The sequence below is a fragment of the Pipistrellus kuhlii genome, unplaced genomic scaffold (assembly GCF_014108245.1).
Source record: "Pipistrellus kuhlii isolate mPipKuh1 unplaced genomic scaffold, mPipKuh1.p scaffold_m20_p_1, whole genome shotgun sequence".
In the NCBI taxonomy this organism is placed as follows: Eukaryota; Metazoa; Chordata; class Mammalia; order Chiroptera; family Vespertilionidae; genus Pipistrellus; species Pipistrellus kuhlii.
This window is the reverse complement of record NW_023425404.1, coordinates 7,956,585-7,974,559: the sequence shown is the minus strand read 5'-3', so window position 1 is coordinate 7,974,559 and position 17,975 is coordinate 7,956,585. Positions and strand designations below refer to the sequence as shown.

Here is a 17,975-nt window from a genome sequence, read left to right as displayed (position 1 = left end):
ATGACTAATCCACAATGCACTCCCATTAGCTTTAAGGTAAGAGAAGTGGTTCTACTAGTGACTCAGGGAAGCTGAATAAACAGCTATATAGAATGGATTACAATACCACCATTGTGATAGTTCAAAGGTTTAAATTACATGCAAAAAGGGGATATACGTAACTTGGCAATTTCTTATTTAATAAATGTGGAGGGAAAAACAAAAGAGCCATATGGCCATATCCTTACATTTGGATCACAATTTCTATGTCAGTATCAATCAAAAAAACTTTTGAATCTTTTGTTTCCTGAAGCTGAGTATACTAGTCCTTGCTTAATAATGCTGCACAGCTAAACCACACCAAAATCTAGTAGCTTATAATGTCAAGTGTTTATCCCCATGTTCTATATGCCTAAAGGTTGACTGAGGTTTCTTTTATCTCAGCTGAGCTCAGCATCGTAGCTCTTCTTTGGGGTGCAAGTGAGCTAGGATTAGCTCCAAGCTGGAATTAGGTTCAGGTCTGCTCTATGTGATTTTAGCCCATGCCCCTTCAGCTGGAATTCCAGCTGAAGGGGCATGGGCTACTTGAGGCATATTCTTTTCATGATACATTCTAGAGCACAAAAGGGCAACACATACTGTAAAATCATGTTTAAAGCCTGTTTGCATAACATACACTTCTATTCTATTGGCCAGAAAGTTCATGTTGAGATGCCATAGTCACAGGGTGCAAAGTTTCCCTCAGTGGAAAGACATTGTAAAGTTTGACAATACACCAGACAAGGAAGAGATAGAACCATAATTTAATTTACCACAAGACCAACTAAATACCTATTTGACCTATTTGGTTATACTTGATATCAATTTAAACTTTTTTATATGGATAGGATATCATTAGTCATCTAGCTTAACTCCCCCTCCAAATGTAGCAATTCTTCCACAACAGTACTGACAGATGCATTTCCAGTGGCTGCTTGAGTTTTTCCAGGAGTTTTCCCATGGATGTGCAAGGCAGCCTGCTGTATTGTAAGGACATTCCAATGGTGGGGAGAAAAACTTATTTTTATTCAAAATGCATCTCCACTACACATTCTCCCCATTCCTCAGGAGTCTAAATTCAGAAACAAAAATGACTATGCACTCCTTTTTTCATGAGGTAGTTCTTTGTTATGACACCTTGCTCATTTCCCTCATCAAATCTTGGCTTTTCTAATTTCCATAATCATTCCTCAAATGAAGTGAAAGAATTTCCGCAAATTTCACCATTCTTGTCATGCTACCATGGATTGGCATTAAAGCCTATTGATGACTCTACTAAAGCAGAATGTTTACTAGAGAGCAGGATGTTCTGCCCTTTGCCTGGATCCTATTGAGCACAGGGAGATCATCACTGCTCCTATCTCCAATAGCAGCATTTCTAACCATGCATCCAGAGTTTCTCTAGAAGTTTCTTCTTTCTTAAGTAGAAATTCTATCCCACTTCTAGGTCCTATTGAATTCTTGGCCACATAATACCTTCATCTCTACTTCCTGAACTGCATCATCCCAATCTTAAACCTATGCAATTGTTTATTTTATATGAATGAATATTTATCTTCATTATCTTTTCATGTGTTTTACTCTCTGTTATCTCAATCTCTCTGAGCATTTGCATTTTGACATTCATTATATTTTTCCCACATATAAGACAGGTCTAAACTTGTAACCAGGGCTTCTCTTTCTTCATCCACATCGCAGATACAAGTTTTGACCAGGTAGTTGTTAAGGGCTTAGTCCTGTGGTTTTTCCTGCAAGATCTGGCCATCTGTTCACTGGGCTGTCTATAAATTCTTGTAACAGGTAAATGTTCCCCATTTTCCTTTATTGTGATCTCAAAGATATCATTAAAGACCATTTCTGATGCTTTGTTGTGATTTTACACTCTGTCCAAATCATTATCCTAATCCTCCCACTTGGCCAATGTATTCTCAATAAAATGAGATTAGTTTGGTTTGACTATTCTTAATGAAGCCCTGCCAGCTCACTGCATCTCCCCTGATTTTTTCCAGCCCAGAGGTCACAAAGTCAAGTGCTCATAAAGGCCCAGCAGGTAGTAAACATTTAGATCTGAAGGGTGTGCACGTGTGTGTGCACACGTGTGCACATACCTGTGTACAGAAATATTCACCTTTCACCTAGAAGACTTTGCCAGCTGAACAAAATCTTTTTGTGAGTCAATTTCACCTGCCATTTGATTATTTATCTTCTAAATAAGTTGATAGTCTGTTACTTGTATGAATGCATATATTTCTCCATTTTGAAAATGAGGACCATATTGGTACATTTTCTATCATAGATTTAAACGGGACCATAAAGATCTCAGTTTATTGCCAACTCAATTTAAAAAATCCTCTCTCTAGTGTCTCTAACAAATGATTGTATAGATATTATTTGCCATCTTTCAAAGTAGGGTGATCTCACTGCATCACAGTGCAGCTGCTACTATTCCTCTTTCCTTTCTGTTTCAGAGGAAAAATTGGCTTGCACCCTTTCCACAACCAAATCTACCTATGTCCTTGGCCTCCTGCCTTTTGGCTCTTCTGGGATTTCATGCCATCTGTTACCTCATCCCTATTTTATCTGTTATATTTTACCTCCTCTACCTCTTCCCCATCTGCTCACAACTTGGTCAAATGTATCTAAAGTATTTTTCTTTCTTTATTTTTTTAGTGGGTCATTTCACTTAATGGGTTTCAAATGATGACTAGAAAAGAGCTTATATTTCTTAATTCAGTATTCAAATTCATGTTATATGTTCTCAACCTACCTTTATATCCAGCAAAACCCATTTCTCTCTAGTGTATACACTATATTCTGATAAAAGTCATACCCTAATCACACTTCATGATTCGCTTAATCTTTGCTATTGGCCACACTAGCCCCATTGCTTAGAATGTGATTTCATCAATCTTCTTTTCACTCCTTTTATTTGTTTAAATTCTAGATATCCTTCACAATCTAGTCTATGAGCCACCTCTTTGATGAAGCCTTCTTTGTTCTCCCTAGCTGAATGATTTCCATTGAATCCTATTGAGCTTTATCTGTTACTTCCTTTCTAACTTTCTATATTTGAGCAGCTTTTTGGTTCCTGTGTTATCTCACCCATTCAATTGTAAAGTTGTTGAGAGCCTACACTGTTTCTATCCATCTTGATATCTTTAGGATCCAGCACAACTCTTTGTATGTAGTATATGCTCAATAAATGCATATTGGTTGATTGCATTATTATTTGTGAAATTCACTAATAATGATCCACCTAAGTGTTTTTCATAATTACACTTGACTCCCTATATTTTGGGCCAGCCACTCTTGAGATTTATATATACCCATCTTCTCTACTAGTACATAAAACAAAATTTTTTATCTAATATGTTACAGATTCTAGACTAGGTTTCTTTCATAAATATTGATTATTACATATGTATTATTTCTTTCTTTATCTCTGTAAAAATTCTTTTGACAGAATTTTTGATGAGGAAACAGAGGTTAACCCTTTAAAATAAATAGTTACTTATTTCAGAGCTGGAGAGGCAGATCTACACTTGGAAGTCTCCTGGGAGGAGAGGACTTTTGGATACATGTGATGGGGAAAGCAGAAGATTGTATAAAAAAAGATGCCTGGGTCTCTTCTGGTTCTGCTTTTTACTCATTATGTGACTTAGGAAAGTTTATCTTTGGCTTTTCTATTTGTAAAACAGTTTTTTACACAACTGTGCAAAATATGTCTCTCCTTACTTACTTCTAGCCAAGAGATTAGTAAGATAATTTCTAAGGAGCACTTTGATTTTCTCTGATAAAAGAAATACCATAGATAAGTATGAAGTGAAGCATTTCCTGCTTCTACTGAAGGTTTTAAAGAGGGTGAAAACAGCCTTTGAAAAATTATCAAAGTAAAAGATAGAGGAAGAAAAAGTCACATACATTTCTATGCTAATAAAAGGGTATTATGCAAATTGGTTGTGATGCCCTCAAGCAACAACCAAACAGCAGGCTGTGTGGAATGACCACATTGGCAGGTGGGGCAGTGACAGGCAGGGAGGGGGGGAGAAGGGGCAGTGAGGGGCCACCTAATGGCCAAACAGCAGACTGCCTGGAGTGACCAAACTGGCAGGAGGGGGCAGTTGGGGGCAATCAGGCTGGCAGGGAGGTGATTGGAGGTGACCAGGCTGGAAGGGGGGGAGGGCAGTTACAGGCAATCGGGCCAGCAGACAGAGGCAGTTAGGGGCAATCAGGAAATCTGGCCAGCAGACAGGTGAGCTGTTAGGAGCTAGCAGTCCAGGATTGTGAGAGGGATGTCTGACTGCTGGTTTAGGCCTGATCCCTGAGGGGTCCCAGATTAGAGAGGGTGCAGACTGGGCTTAGTGGACCCTCCCCCATGCACAAATTTCATGCACTGAGCCTCTAGTATAAAATAAAATCAACAATTAATGTAGAGCACCTAATGATTTGGTACATGTATTGTGCATTACAATTTACCAGGCACTTTTACATATATTATCTCAATTCATTATCATAACTATTCTCTGTGGTACATAGACTAAGTATTTTTATTGCTATTTTTAAGATAAGAAAGCCAGTACTCAGAGAGTACCAACATTCAGATCTTACTTGACTCCTATGGAACAGTCTAGGATTATACTCAGGTTCCCTGGATTCCAAACCCAAGTTCAGTGATCTTAAATCTCTTTGGTTCTGTTAAAATGAGATCATTCAAATTGAACCGTCTACATTTTGTCCAGGTTCAGCATTAAATTTAAACCCTTCCATTATAAAGTTTTCTCACTTCACTCTAATTATAGCCAGTCTCTTTCACATCTTTACTGTCCTTGAGTAGATCATTAAAGATCTGTTGGAGTTGTAAAAATTCCCCAGAAGCCTAATGTGGGTTACCTTATAACAGCCCATTGAAATTCATCCCAAGTTCCATCCTTGATAGTTGTCACCATCCATCCCATCCTTGGGACTCTGAATTGGCACAAGAAGTATTTGAAAGGGAGATGCTGCTGTTAATTTTGGAATTGATGCCTGACATAATATCTTGTACACAGAAGGTGTTAAACACACACTTGCTGAATGAATGGCTAGACAAATCAATGATTAAGGATGGTGCAGAAGTGCAGAAAGTTTGGTAAGAATACCAGGAACAAATTGTTGGTTCCTGATAATGGAGGATCTAAGATTCCAAGCTGAAGAGTTTGACATTTGCCCAGCTGGCAACAGTAGTGTTACCATCACCAAGACATGGTTTTACTGGGTTTTCCACTTCTAGAGCAGATTCCACTTTATGTTTGTTTTTGTCTATTTAACTCCACTGGGGCCACCTCCTACCAGTAAGACAGGCTGAAAAAGACAAGCAAAGTAAGGAAACCCATTGAAAGCACTGGTTTTTCTGATGTCTCAGTTTGTTAACTAAATTGTAGATTGTATCACTTAGCCAGAGGCAACTGACAGGCAGCTCCTATACTTTAGTTTCATTGCAGGCGGCGGGTATCATTATTGCCTAGACTGACACAGTGAATATCATGATTATATGCATCTCTTGCAATTTGGGGCTGACAGCATAGTTGGGCTGTGCTAGAGAATCCAGGCTGGCACCCTGATGTAAATTACATTTCTGGGCCCCTTAAGAAGGAGGCAGATATTTGTGATGTAAAGAAAGGTTCATGGGCCCGATGAACATCTTAACAATTAGGATTGTAATTTCTTAGCTTGTGAGTGATATTTAAAATTCTTCCATCTCACATTTTTCCCGGCACCCCAGTGTCCAAAACTCCAAAACATCTGGATCCAACAAATGCCTATTACTAAGATTTCAACCACTAACAGAAACAGTGATAGTTATTAACTGGTTAATAAGAGGCAGCTTCAACATGACCATAAAGCGAATTTTGAAATTCCCAAACGTATACCAAACTCTGATGAACAAGCTCTCTTTCAATGCTTTAGGATTGGCTCTTTAGCTCCTCTTAAGAGTCCATCTGTATTGATAGGTTTGCCTGGAGAGAGTTTATTTGGGCTTCTCGTATGTTAGAAAAAGGTGGTTCCCCATCTATATCATACTATGAAGCAATTGCTATTCCTGGAAAGAAAAATACCAGGTGACATATCTTGTGCCTACGCTCCATCCCTTATCTAGTTGGAGGGATTAGATGAAGTGTCTTCACAGGACTGGTGAGACCACTCCCTCTCTGCTTCCTATTCAGGCATTCTTTTCCCTGCTTTGGGAATACCCGTGCTAATTTAATCTTTGCAGGGGGCAATGGAACTATAAATAGAAATAGGATGATAAATAGAAATAGGAAGCCTGATGTGTGGCCAGGTCTACATCTGGTCCCAGACCCATTCGCCAATTCAGCTTCACACACAATAAAGTTTGCTGGTCGTTTAGCCTGCGTCTATTTCTCAACTGGCTTGGAATTCAGAATGGAGAGTGCTATGATTTATTGCCCACTTAAAACTCAACATTATGGTAGAGTAGTGATTCTGTTTTTCTAGCTGTTGTATTGCAATGACCATTTATGAAATATTTGGCAAGTATGCTATATAACTAAAATAATTTTTTCAATATCATGGTCTGCTCAAAATTAAATGGTAGTTATAGAGCAGTGGACTACATTAATTTTTTTCCTGATAGTTATAGCCAAACAGATATATGGACTCAGAACTAAAATGTATTTGCATAGAATTTATATGTGCCTTTCTATACTAAAGTTGCTCTTGTGCAACTTTTAATAATGTATTTTATTGTCACTATGTTTGCTGACATTTATTAATTTTCTTGTTTATTGGCTAACTGTACAATTCCTATTGGTGTGATTCTAAGTCAAGGTGAAGGTAGCTACCACACCGAAGTTCAGAGGAAGTTTGTTTTGTTTAAATCACACCTTTGTACCTTTGTAGAAGGCTGCCTAACAGTGATAACTTCTGTTGTTGAGCTTTAGTCCATGGCAAGTGCATTAAAACCCTGAATTAAGCCACCTCTCTGAAGCACCAGTTAGGTCATTACAATTTGGCTGTCTGATAAGGAATGAGCTCTGCTTGTGGATAGGTCATTAAGGTGCTTGACTCTAGGTATTTGCCTGCAGAAAGTGTACTGAAGTCAGTACAGAGTAGAGTGGGAAGAAATACAGGGGGGCACAAAAGTAGGTTTATAGTTGTTGGTATGAAAAAATAATACAAGTACTTAACAAAGAATAATAATACAGGAATAAACTCTGTGTTTTGAGTGCTCACAACTGTAAACCTTCTTTTTTTTCATATGTTTTTATTGATTTCAGAGAGGAAGGGAGAGGGAGATAGAAAAACCAGTGATGAGAGAGAATCATTGACCAGCTGCCTCCTGCACATTCCCGAACTGAGGATTAAGCCTGCAACCTTAGCATGTACTCTGACTGGGAATTGAAGCCTGACTTTCTGGTTCATAGTTTGACACTCAATCACTGGGCAACACCAGCCAGGCTATAAGCCTACTTTTACCCACCTTGAACATATATAATATGTTTGAAAGTCTGGGGAACTGTTGTTGTTGTTGTTGTTTTGTTGTTGTTTTGTTTTGTTTTTTCTTTGTGTGGCATGGTGGACAGGTTTAGTTGCACTTGTCTAATCCCTTGTCTGCATCCCTATTGCTTTGTTTCCTCTCCTTTATGTTTTTCCTTTCTTCTAACCTTAATAACTACCTTAAATGACTCTCATATATCACTGGGCATGTACATGGCTAGTTAGTAACAGTAAGATAACTGTCTCACTGCTGAATCATGGGTTCTCTAGCATCGCTTCTATGATGCCTTCCCTGATGGCCTCTGAACCTCTGGGCCAGCATCAGGTGTAAGTGCAGTATGAATCATTGCTTTTCGGAACAACTAAAACTTTTCTCCTGCTGGAAGAGAAGTCTATAGCAGGAAATAGGGGAGTTAGCCTTAGGGCACATTTGGGAAATAATTTTTTTTTTTTTTTTTTGTGTGTGTGTGTGTGTGTGTGTGTGTGTGTGTGTATAGTTTTCTAAATTTCACAAGTGTAATTGTGCCATCAGCAAGGAAACATTTGCCAAGAGGTTTGGGAAGGTCCTGTGGGCAAGAGAGAACATTTTCTCTATGTTTTAATATGTTTATGAACCTTAATTTTTTAAAAATTTATTGAAACCTGAAAATCTACGTTAACATTCAAAGGTTTTTATCTTGGCAAAAATTAGTGACAGCTGGTTTATATTCTTAAAAAAAAAGTATGCCAATTATTTTCTATTTTTCCCTTTTAGAGACTATGTTTAATTTTCTTTCAGCTTTCTAAACTTCCCCAATCCTCCTTACCACTTTATCTGCATATACCTAGTTATATCTTATCTAACTACAGTTTAATTTTTTCACCATGGGCCTGACCCCTCCAAAATAAGACATTTTCTGTCCTGAAGGGCACAGAGTGAGTCCTCTTGCTCCAGTCACTGGGACAATTTGTAAAAGATTGTTGGTGGATGTCTATTTGAAAATATTGAGTGGGAATATTCTCTATCTTAACTTAGTCAACAGTGTGCTCATCTTTATTTGTCTTCTTATCTTTGTATTTTATAATGATTTTTTTAGTGCCTCATGTATTTAAAATTACTGTCACAAACATTTATTTATTTTCATCATTACCCAACAAGCTCAGTGATGCCATCCTTGTCTTACACATGAGGAAACTATGCCTGGAGTATTGGTGATTTGTCTCAGGACCTGCTGCAGTGAACAATAGATCTTATGTCTACTTCCTCTGACTCCTGTGCCAATGCCCTTTTTAATAGCGTCACTCTTGCCAAAACCGGTTTGGCTCAGTGGTAGAGCATCGGTCTGTGGACTGAAGGGTCCCAGGTTCGATTCCGGTCAAGAGCATGTACATTGGTTGTGGGCACATCCTGGTAGGGGGTGTGCAAGAGGCAGCTGGTTGATGTTTCTCTCTCATCGACATTTCTAGCTCTCTATCTCTCTCCCTTCCTCTCTGTAAAAAAAAATAAAAATAAATAAAAATAAATAAAAATAGCATCACTCTTGAGTGGAACAATGCTGGATATATTTCCCTAGCTTCTTAAGGGCCCAACAAGGGGCCTCATACAGAGTATATGATCAGCAGATATCTGATCACAAAATTTTTACCACATGACTCTGACTTATGCCACATTGATTTGGAGAAACAAAGGTATTATTTTAAAAATATGACTTTGTGTAAACATTCTAAATTTGGCAAGTCTAGTAAAAATTGAAAATGGATGATGGTTGTAGAACAGGCTACTCAAAGGTATACAAAAAAGACATTGAAGAGGGGATGGCCTCCCAGAAGACAGAACTTGAACATTACACTGTCCAGTGCTGGCTACTCAGAGGAGTTTAGAGAAAGGCAGGAACATGAAAATTAGTTTTCCTAAAAGTCTGGCATCTTGGATCCTTCCATGGCTAAATTGGTGTTTAATGGAAATCACCTGGATCAAGGAACTGGGAATGGGATAGAGGAGTCCACCTCCAGCTTTTAGTTTGAATGTAGACCCAATAAAGAAGCAGGGTGGGTTGAGGGTCTTGGTAATGGAACACAGAACCTCTCACCTCTAGGTCTATAGAACAAGTTCTCCTCTGGCCACCCAGGCTTGTTGAGTCTCCTGAAGACTGCTCAGCAGACTATGTGAAATAAATAAAGGTTATGATCCCCCAAGTTATGGTCATCATCCACATTCCAAAACACTCTCACAAAGCAAAATTGAGGAGAAAATGAACCATGGATGGAGATGTTGCACTCTGCACTAAGTATGGCTTGCTAAAAAATGCATTGTGCCAGGAACTCAACACCTTCATGGAGAAAAAGATCCTATATAATAAAAGGCTAATATCCAAATCAACCAAATGGCAGAATGACACACACTGACCACCAGGGGGCATATGCTCAATTCAGGACCTGTCCCCTGGTGTTCAGTGTGCTTCCACAGGGGGAACACCGCTTAGCCAGAAGCCTGGCTCATGGGTGGTGAGCCCAGTGGTGGTGGTGGGAGCCTCGACCACCTCTGCAGCAGCACTAAGGATGTCCAACTTATTTCTTAGGCCCACTCTCCATAAGCCTAAGCTGTCAGTCAGACATCCCCTGAGGCCTCCTGGATTGTGAGAGGTCACAGGCTGGGCTGAAGGATCCCACTAAGTGCATGAATTTTATGCATTGGGCCTCTAGTAAAATATAAAAATACATTATTTGCTCTTATAATGCTCAAGATATGATTGGGGAAGATAATCATTGTGTTGAAAAATTTAAATGAATCATCCCAAATAATTGATTTTATTGTTAAATAGATACTGGAGAGATTATAGGATAAATGGAGTATATATCTAGTTAATTCAGATAGCTCCAAGAGAACATGTTTGTTGAGTTGTATTTAGTTCTTACATCCATGCACATTGATTAGAAAAGGTGGACTCTGTAGCTAAAGGATATCTCTTCCTGACCTAAGGAAGGATATCTCATTCAGCTTTGGGCTGAGCCAGGCCTGGGTGATCTCTCCAGTCTTCAGGTCATCCCAGGATCAGTGGTGCCTAATGTCTAATCAGTTGCATTCCCTGGAGCTCATGTTGACTCTAGAACATCCTGATGTTTGATTCACCTTGGAATATACAGCTTGTTCTGTGATTGGTTCACATTAATAAAAGGCTTTCTGTGAAAATGAAGTCTCAGAGTTTCTACTAACTGTCCAGGGACTGTCCAAGAGCTGAATTAGAACTTGACCACAGATGCCTTTTGATAGACATACAAGGGTCTAGATTCTCCGAAGTCATCATCACTTTACTTAAAAAAGAAACGAGATGCCTAGATGGTTTGGCTCAGTTGATAGATTGTCCACCTGTGGACTGAAGGGTCCCCAAATTAATTTCAGTCAAGGTCACATGCCCAGGTAGTGAGCTCAATCCCCAGTTGGGGCCTGCAGGAGGCAGCCTAGCAATGATTCTCATCATTGATGTTTCTATCTTTCTCTCCCTCTCCCTTCCTCTCTGAAATCAATAAAAATATATTAAAAAAAAGAAAATAAAAGAAAGGAGAGGGTCACACACACACACACACACACACACACACACACACACACACCTCTAACATTGTATTCTTTAGGCTTTTGGATAAAGTACTTTAGCATATTTATATCAATGATAAAATTGAAGTGCACACATAAAGAAGAGAAGGAATTTTGTGTCCTTTAAATGCCGTAATGTGAACAATTCTTCAAGTTGTATATGGATTATGATAAACTTCATGGATAATCTGTGTATCTAATGCTGTGGCTGACTCTTGGACTACTCAGAGTTCATGCAGTATTAAAGAGGAGTGTTGATTCCCAGTTTCTCAGGGATATTTCAACATTTAGCTGAAACTGACTCACTTTACAATTTGGTACAGATACAAAATTCAGCTAAAATAAGGAGACCTGTTCTCAAATTATTCTATCAAAAAAGCATACAGCTTTGAAACAATTCTCCCTGCTGGTAAGTTGTTTGCCTTTTCTAAGGCATGAGTCAGTTAGCTCCCTTTGATGTGTTTGCAAGTGTCCCATTTGGATTACTTTAACTAAACTCACTTGAGGCCCAAGAAAAACATTCTTCTTTTTATACCTCTCTCAGGTGTCCAGACGACTCTCTGGGTAGTGGCTTTGATGCCTCCTGGAGGCCAGCAGTCCTACCTTTTCTAAATGTCCTGCAGTGGTTTAAATTTAACCTCCCTCCCCTCCCCTTTGCTTTTATTATGGTGATTGTAGGTAGGTCAGAATCAACCTTTTGAATTAGAAATGCTGATAAGATCCAAGACAGAATGTTACAGTGGTGCTAGTAGATAAAGTGGAGAGCCATAAAGCATCACCTGGAGAAAATACCTCCCTGAGACACTATCTCAGGACACACACATACACACTGGTGTCCCTGTATGCAGACAGCCATTGCTGATATATTAGCATCTGCTGGCCATTTTGTTTACGATAACTAGGAAATGAAAAATTAGCCCCTATTTCAGCGTGTTCATCCTAAGATGACACAGTAGAATCTCTTTGCAGGTAAACCAAGAGAGCTCAGTGAATCACCATTTATCACTCAAGGGACTTAAGTGTGTGGTAGATGCATTGGGGTCCTGGAGACTGAGATATTCATTGGGTTGCAATGCTATGCTTTTCTCTTATTCCATCTAATGCAGTGAACTGCCATCCTAGCATCAGAATGATGTGTGCTGGGCTCTTAGTGTCCCAAGCTTTAAACATGTACATGATTTACTCCACAGAACTAAACAAATTTTCAGAAAGAAGTGTCAGGTCATTATAATTTTAATAACTTTACAACTTTGCTCCATCTCCTCCATTACCAGACTATTCCTCTCTACCGTCATCTTTTGCCAGAAGCCTCTAATTTATTTTTCTGTATCTGCAGCTGTTCACCTTCAGTGTTATGTTGAATTGATTTTAGTGTCTAAAGCACCCTTAATGGAATCTGAGATAGATGAGTTCATGCCTAAATTGGGTACATTTTTCTATATTTTGTCTTAACTTAATAGAAGTGTGCTCTCTTTACCAGGTAATCATTGACTGAACAGGTACAGGCCTCCTTCTCATTTTATCGCCCCACTCATAATTGAGCTATTTTGCATGCCTAAATATAAACTATTGATCTAAAGTTGAAAATACATTATAGTTATCTTTAAGTTATGCAAGGTTCTATAATATAATAGGGGTCAGCAAATTTTTTTTCTAAGGGGCCAGAGAGTAAATATTTTAGGCATTTAGGCCACATGATTTTTGTTGCAACTTTTCAACTTTGCTAATATAACAGAAAAGCAGCCACAGACAATATGTAAATGTCTGAGCATAGCTGTGTTCCAATGAAACTTTATTGACATAAACAGGCAGCAGCCAGAGTTGGCTCACAGTTTACTGGTCCTCTGCTTAGGCCAATCTGCCTCCTACAACATTTGCATACTCATTCAGCAAAGGCATCATTAAAATAGTGCAATAATCTACATCAGATTTTCTGTCCATCCCAAGTACACTGAATTTATCAGTTATTAAATGTATATAATAAATCTCTCTTTTTGCTATAAAATGATATAGAGGTATTGAGGTTAGCCTGGGAATTTATCTATGGAACTGACTAAGAATGCTTTACTGAATTATTAATTCTTGATTTACGTTTTTTATTCATATAGGTCCATTCATCTTGAAGCCATAATGTTAACTCAGTCTGTCACTTGAAAAATAATTAAATAGTAAAGCACTGTGGAGAATCACAAAAGGTTTCCTTGCTACTTTAGAATAGGTCTTAGAAGGTTAGTAGCTATCCAAGGAGGACCTATTGATCATCATCAGGTTGGACTATCTAATACTAAGAGAGAAAGTCTCTCCTTTGCAGCCTATTCAGAACTGACGAGACATCTTTGTGGAAACTGACTAGTCTGTAGAGAAGGATCAAGGGACCAAATTGGAGTTGAGGCTATCAGCTCATCGCATTGTGCCAGGGGAGATGTATTGGGTGACTGACTCTCTTAGGGGCTATTAGCATTTACGTAAGAGAAGAGGGTGCCTGAGTGTGGTTTAGCATGGACCTATGATGCAGGAGGTCAGGGTTCAATTCTCGGTCAGGTTGTGGCTTGATTCCCAGTGTGGGGTGTACAGGAAGCGGCCAACCAATGATTCTCTCTCATCATTGGTATTTCTCTCTCCCTTCCCTTCTGAAATCAATAAAAATATATAAAAATAAGAAAAGAGACTGAGGTTGACCAAGACCAGATCAGGAAAGATACATAGGACATGCAATTTAGACACACCACATTTTGATAGTATGATCTTGCATTTCCAAGTTTACATCTATAAAATGGACTCTTGAGTTCAACATAGAGTAGGAGTGTCTAGAGATGATCCACACATGCTCTTTGCTCACCCTGTTCTCTGAGGGCTGGATCACAAGCGAGGTGAAATATATAAAAATGTATATGTATGTATAAACAGAAATACATTGGTGTACACATGTATTGTGTCTGTGTAGTGTGCATTCATACATGCATTATAGAAGGAGTATTGTGGGAAATAAGTTAAATGATAGGCTCTAGTGCAGTGGTTGGCAAACTGCAGCTTACAAGCCACATGTGGCTCTTTGGCCCTTTGAGTGTAACTCTTCCACAAAATACCACGTGCAGGCGTGCACGTACAGTGCAATTAAAACTCCATGGCCCATGCACAGAAGTTGGTTTTTGGCTCTCAAAAGAAATTTCAGTCATTGTACTGTTGATATTTGACTCTGTTGACCAGTGAGTTTGCCGACCACTGCACTAGTGGAACCAAGACATTGATAAAAGGAAATGGTTCCCTGACTTTAGCAAGCACCTGGAGGGCATGTGAGAATACAGATTGCTGGGCCCCACTTCAGAGTTTCTGAGCAGAGAGTCTGGCATAAAATTCAAGAATTTGCATTTCTAACACCTTCCCAGGTGCTGTTGTCACTGATGGTCTCAGGATCACACTTGGTAAGCATGTAGATAAGATGTAGGAGGTTTTAGGAAAATGCTAGATGATTTAAAATGCACTTCCCAATTTTGAGGATTCAAATGCTATTACTGTGCACACAGGGCTTATGGTCTCTTTATGAAGGCCATCGGGTGGTTGTCTCACAGCTGTTATGGAGATTTGAGGGAAAAGCAAGAATTTATGGAAGATAGTTGTTCTGCACTGAGTTTCAGTCAGCCCTGCCTTGCCAGCTGTCACCTGAGTCCTGCCAGGAGACTGCTCCAGGTCTTGTCATAACACTGGGGCTCCTACAAAAATGAACTTTAATTTTTGCTCTGTAGTCAGACTTAACTACCAAACAAGGCATTGTGACATTGGGGTCTGGGAAGTTAAGTGAATATTCAGAGTGACCTTGAAGGACGTGATGACTCAGGATGCCAGTCGGTGACTGTGGCTGTTAGAACCTTGGCTCAGACTTGCATCTTATTTACTTGCATCTGCTGTCTTGTCCTTCCTTGATTCCCCTCTTCAGGTCAGAGTTCCTGTTGTCCTAAGCTGTCATCTCTGCTTTCTCTCTCTCCTTTTTTTTTTCTTTTTTTTTTTCTTGCTTGTAGTTAGAGATGAAGCTGTCTTGAGCTATTTATCAGTCTTATCTCTCTTGGCCCTCTGTTAGTATTTCAGACTGTAGATCTAATCCTCTTTAATTGATTGATCTCACATAAACAGATATCAGCAAAACACCAGGTGAAGCACAGCTGCAGCCAGGGTGAGAGGTGTATGCAATTTTGCTGGATGGGTGCAAAGGTCATGGAGACCTGTGCAGATTTAGGAAAACAGAATTAATTTCATGTGAATTTACTAGGGACAATCTGGAGTTGATGAATTTGAATGGGAGGTAGTCATTCCAAATAGAGAAGTATTCTGTAGGTCATGCGCTAAAGCCCCTGACTCCTCCATCATCTGTCTTACTATTTCTCATCTAGTTGTCCCACCAACATATACATTATGATCATTAATGTCACCCCATCATCAACATCATTGCTATATTTTACTTTTGAAAGCACTTCATTTCTCTTAATTGCCAGTTAACATAGGTATTATTGTTGTTGTCTTTGTGTTGTTATTCTCATTGTTCATAAGGATAGCTTGAGATTCAGCTAGAGGAGGGACCTGCTCAAGATCACCTGGACAATGAGAGGCAGAGCTTTGACTGGGCTCAGGTCTTCAGATTATAAGTCTTAATGGTTTCTGGAACCCAGGACAAACAATTTACCCTCCCCTGTCCTTCCTGTCACAGCCACAGTTAAATTCTTCAAGGGAAGGGGACATGGTCTTTGTCATGGATGACAGTGAAAGTCCAAACTCTCTTCAAGGCTCACAGCTGGAGGGAGTCTTGTCACTCTGGATGATTCCTGATGGACTGATTCTCCATCTCTGACTTCTCTAGGGAGAGACCTAATTTCTTTCATATTTTGAATCCTTTAACAATGCTTGGTTCTGCACACCTAAAATGTACACTTGGTGCTTCTTAGCTAACTGTTGTCCTGTTTCTAGAACAAGGAGATGAGACAGTAATATTGAAAGAGTGATTGGGACATAAAAGAACTGTTAGCCCAGAAAGGAACTCACTACAGACTGATTCATTTGCCTCTCAGCATAACCATTATGGCATGTTGCAGTTTAGGTTCTTACAAGGGTATTTCTTGGATCACATGATCTCACACATCTAGAGGAAATAATGAACAACACAAACAGACCCAGAGAAAGAGAACCAGCGATCAGACTCTCAAACCTCAGAGGGAAAGTAAGGAAGGATGGGGGTAAGGGGAAGAGATCAACCAAAGGACTTGTGTGCATACATATGGGCCTAGCCAGTGGCCATGGACAATGGGGGTGGGGGTGGGGCATATCTAGGGAGGGGTTTCAGATGAAAATGGGGGAATAAAGACAATTATGTGAGACCATAATCAATAAAAAAAAGTGAACCGATGCTTATCATGGGAAGTCAATTAATAGTCACAAAAAGAGACTCAGAGGTGTTCTAATGCAGTGTTTTATCCTAGAGAATATCACTGTAATTATTCCTCAGACAAAAATATCTAATTAATCGAATAAATTGTACATCATTTCTTTGTATTTTACTGACTTCATATATAAAGCACGAGACTATATGTTTTGCCCAAAATTTATTGAAAAAAATCTGAATATAAGCAACTGATTATCTACTTTATCCTATCATGTTCATATCCTACTTAGCCAAAATTTAGCCATTCTTTTCTATTATACCCACACATTTAAATTCACTATTCATTGATTCACTTATCCATTAATTCAAAAAACATTTTCTAAACACTGCTAGAATTCCTATATTTGAGAAGCCCCAATTAAGTTAGACAGATAAAGTGTCTTCCGTTAGTTGGTGAATTCCCAATTCTCTCACTCTCTGTCTTTAACATATACAATCTGAAGAGAAACAGTCCAGAGATGGAAGATGCTGAGGATGCCTTGCCATACTAGCAGTCAGCAGCTGTGCATCTCTGCAGGTTGCCCAGGACCAAACCAGAGAGGGTCGGACTGCATTATCACTATTTGTCCACCATCCAGAACTGAAATATCATTGCTGACATGTACACATAAGGAACCGTTTGACATTGAAATTGGTACTCAAAAGAACTGTTGGTCCAGAAAGAAACTACAGACTGATTCTTTTTTTTTTTTCTTTTTTTTTTTTTTTCTTTTTTTTTTTTTACAGACTGATTCTTTTACCTCTCAGCGTAACTATTATTGCTTGTCTCATTTTTGGTTCTTATAAGTGTATTTCTAGTATCACATGATCTCACTCATCTAGGATAAATAATGAACAACATAAACTGATAAACAAAAACAAAAACAAAAACAAAATTATTCTGTTAAAAAACATTTGCCAAGCACCTATTCTGTCCATCAAGGTAGGTTGGGTTATGTTCAGCAACAAACAGCTTAAAATGTTTGGAGCCATACTGGCTAGTGTTGCTCAGTTGGTTAGGCATTGTCCCTACACCAAAAGGTTCCCAGTTCAAGTCCCCATCAAAGCATTTGCTGGGCTTGCAGCTGGTTCCTGGGTATGGAATATGCAGGAGGCAGCCGTGGATGTTACACTCTCACATGGATCTCTCTCTCTCTCTCTCTCTCTCTCTCTCTCTCTCTCTCTCTCTCTCGCTCTCTCTCTCCCTCTCTCATACTCTTTCTTCCTCTCACTCTAAAAACTAATAAGCTTTTATTCTAAAAAAAAATATGGTGGCATCAAGCAACCAAACTTCGGTTCTCAGTCATATTCTATGTCCCTTGTTAGTTGGCTCATTGCCATTCTCACTCAGTGAGCCAGGCTGACAAAGAAGCCACTAGCAAAAATTTGCTGAGTGGAGTGGTTGAGAGAAAAGGTGAGAGCTCTTGGTGGGTCTCACACCAGCAGTTCAGTGTGTGGCTTAGGAGTGACCCCAATAGATTG

General features: G+C 39.2%; 1 protein-coding gene across 19 annotated transcripts in view; it reads left to right on the top strand.

Moving 5' to 3' along the window:
* The window catches only part of NRXN3 (neurexin 3), a 1,462,974-nt gene that overhangs the window by 1,256,413 nt on the left and 188,586 nt on the right, over positions 1–17,975 (top strand). The window lies entirely within an intron of this gene.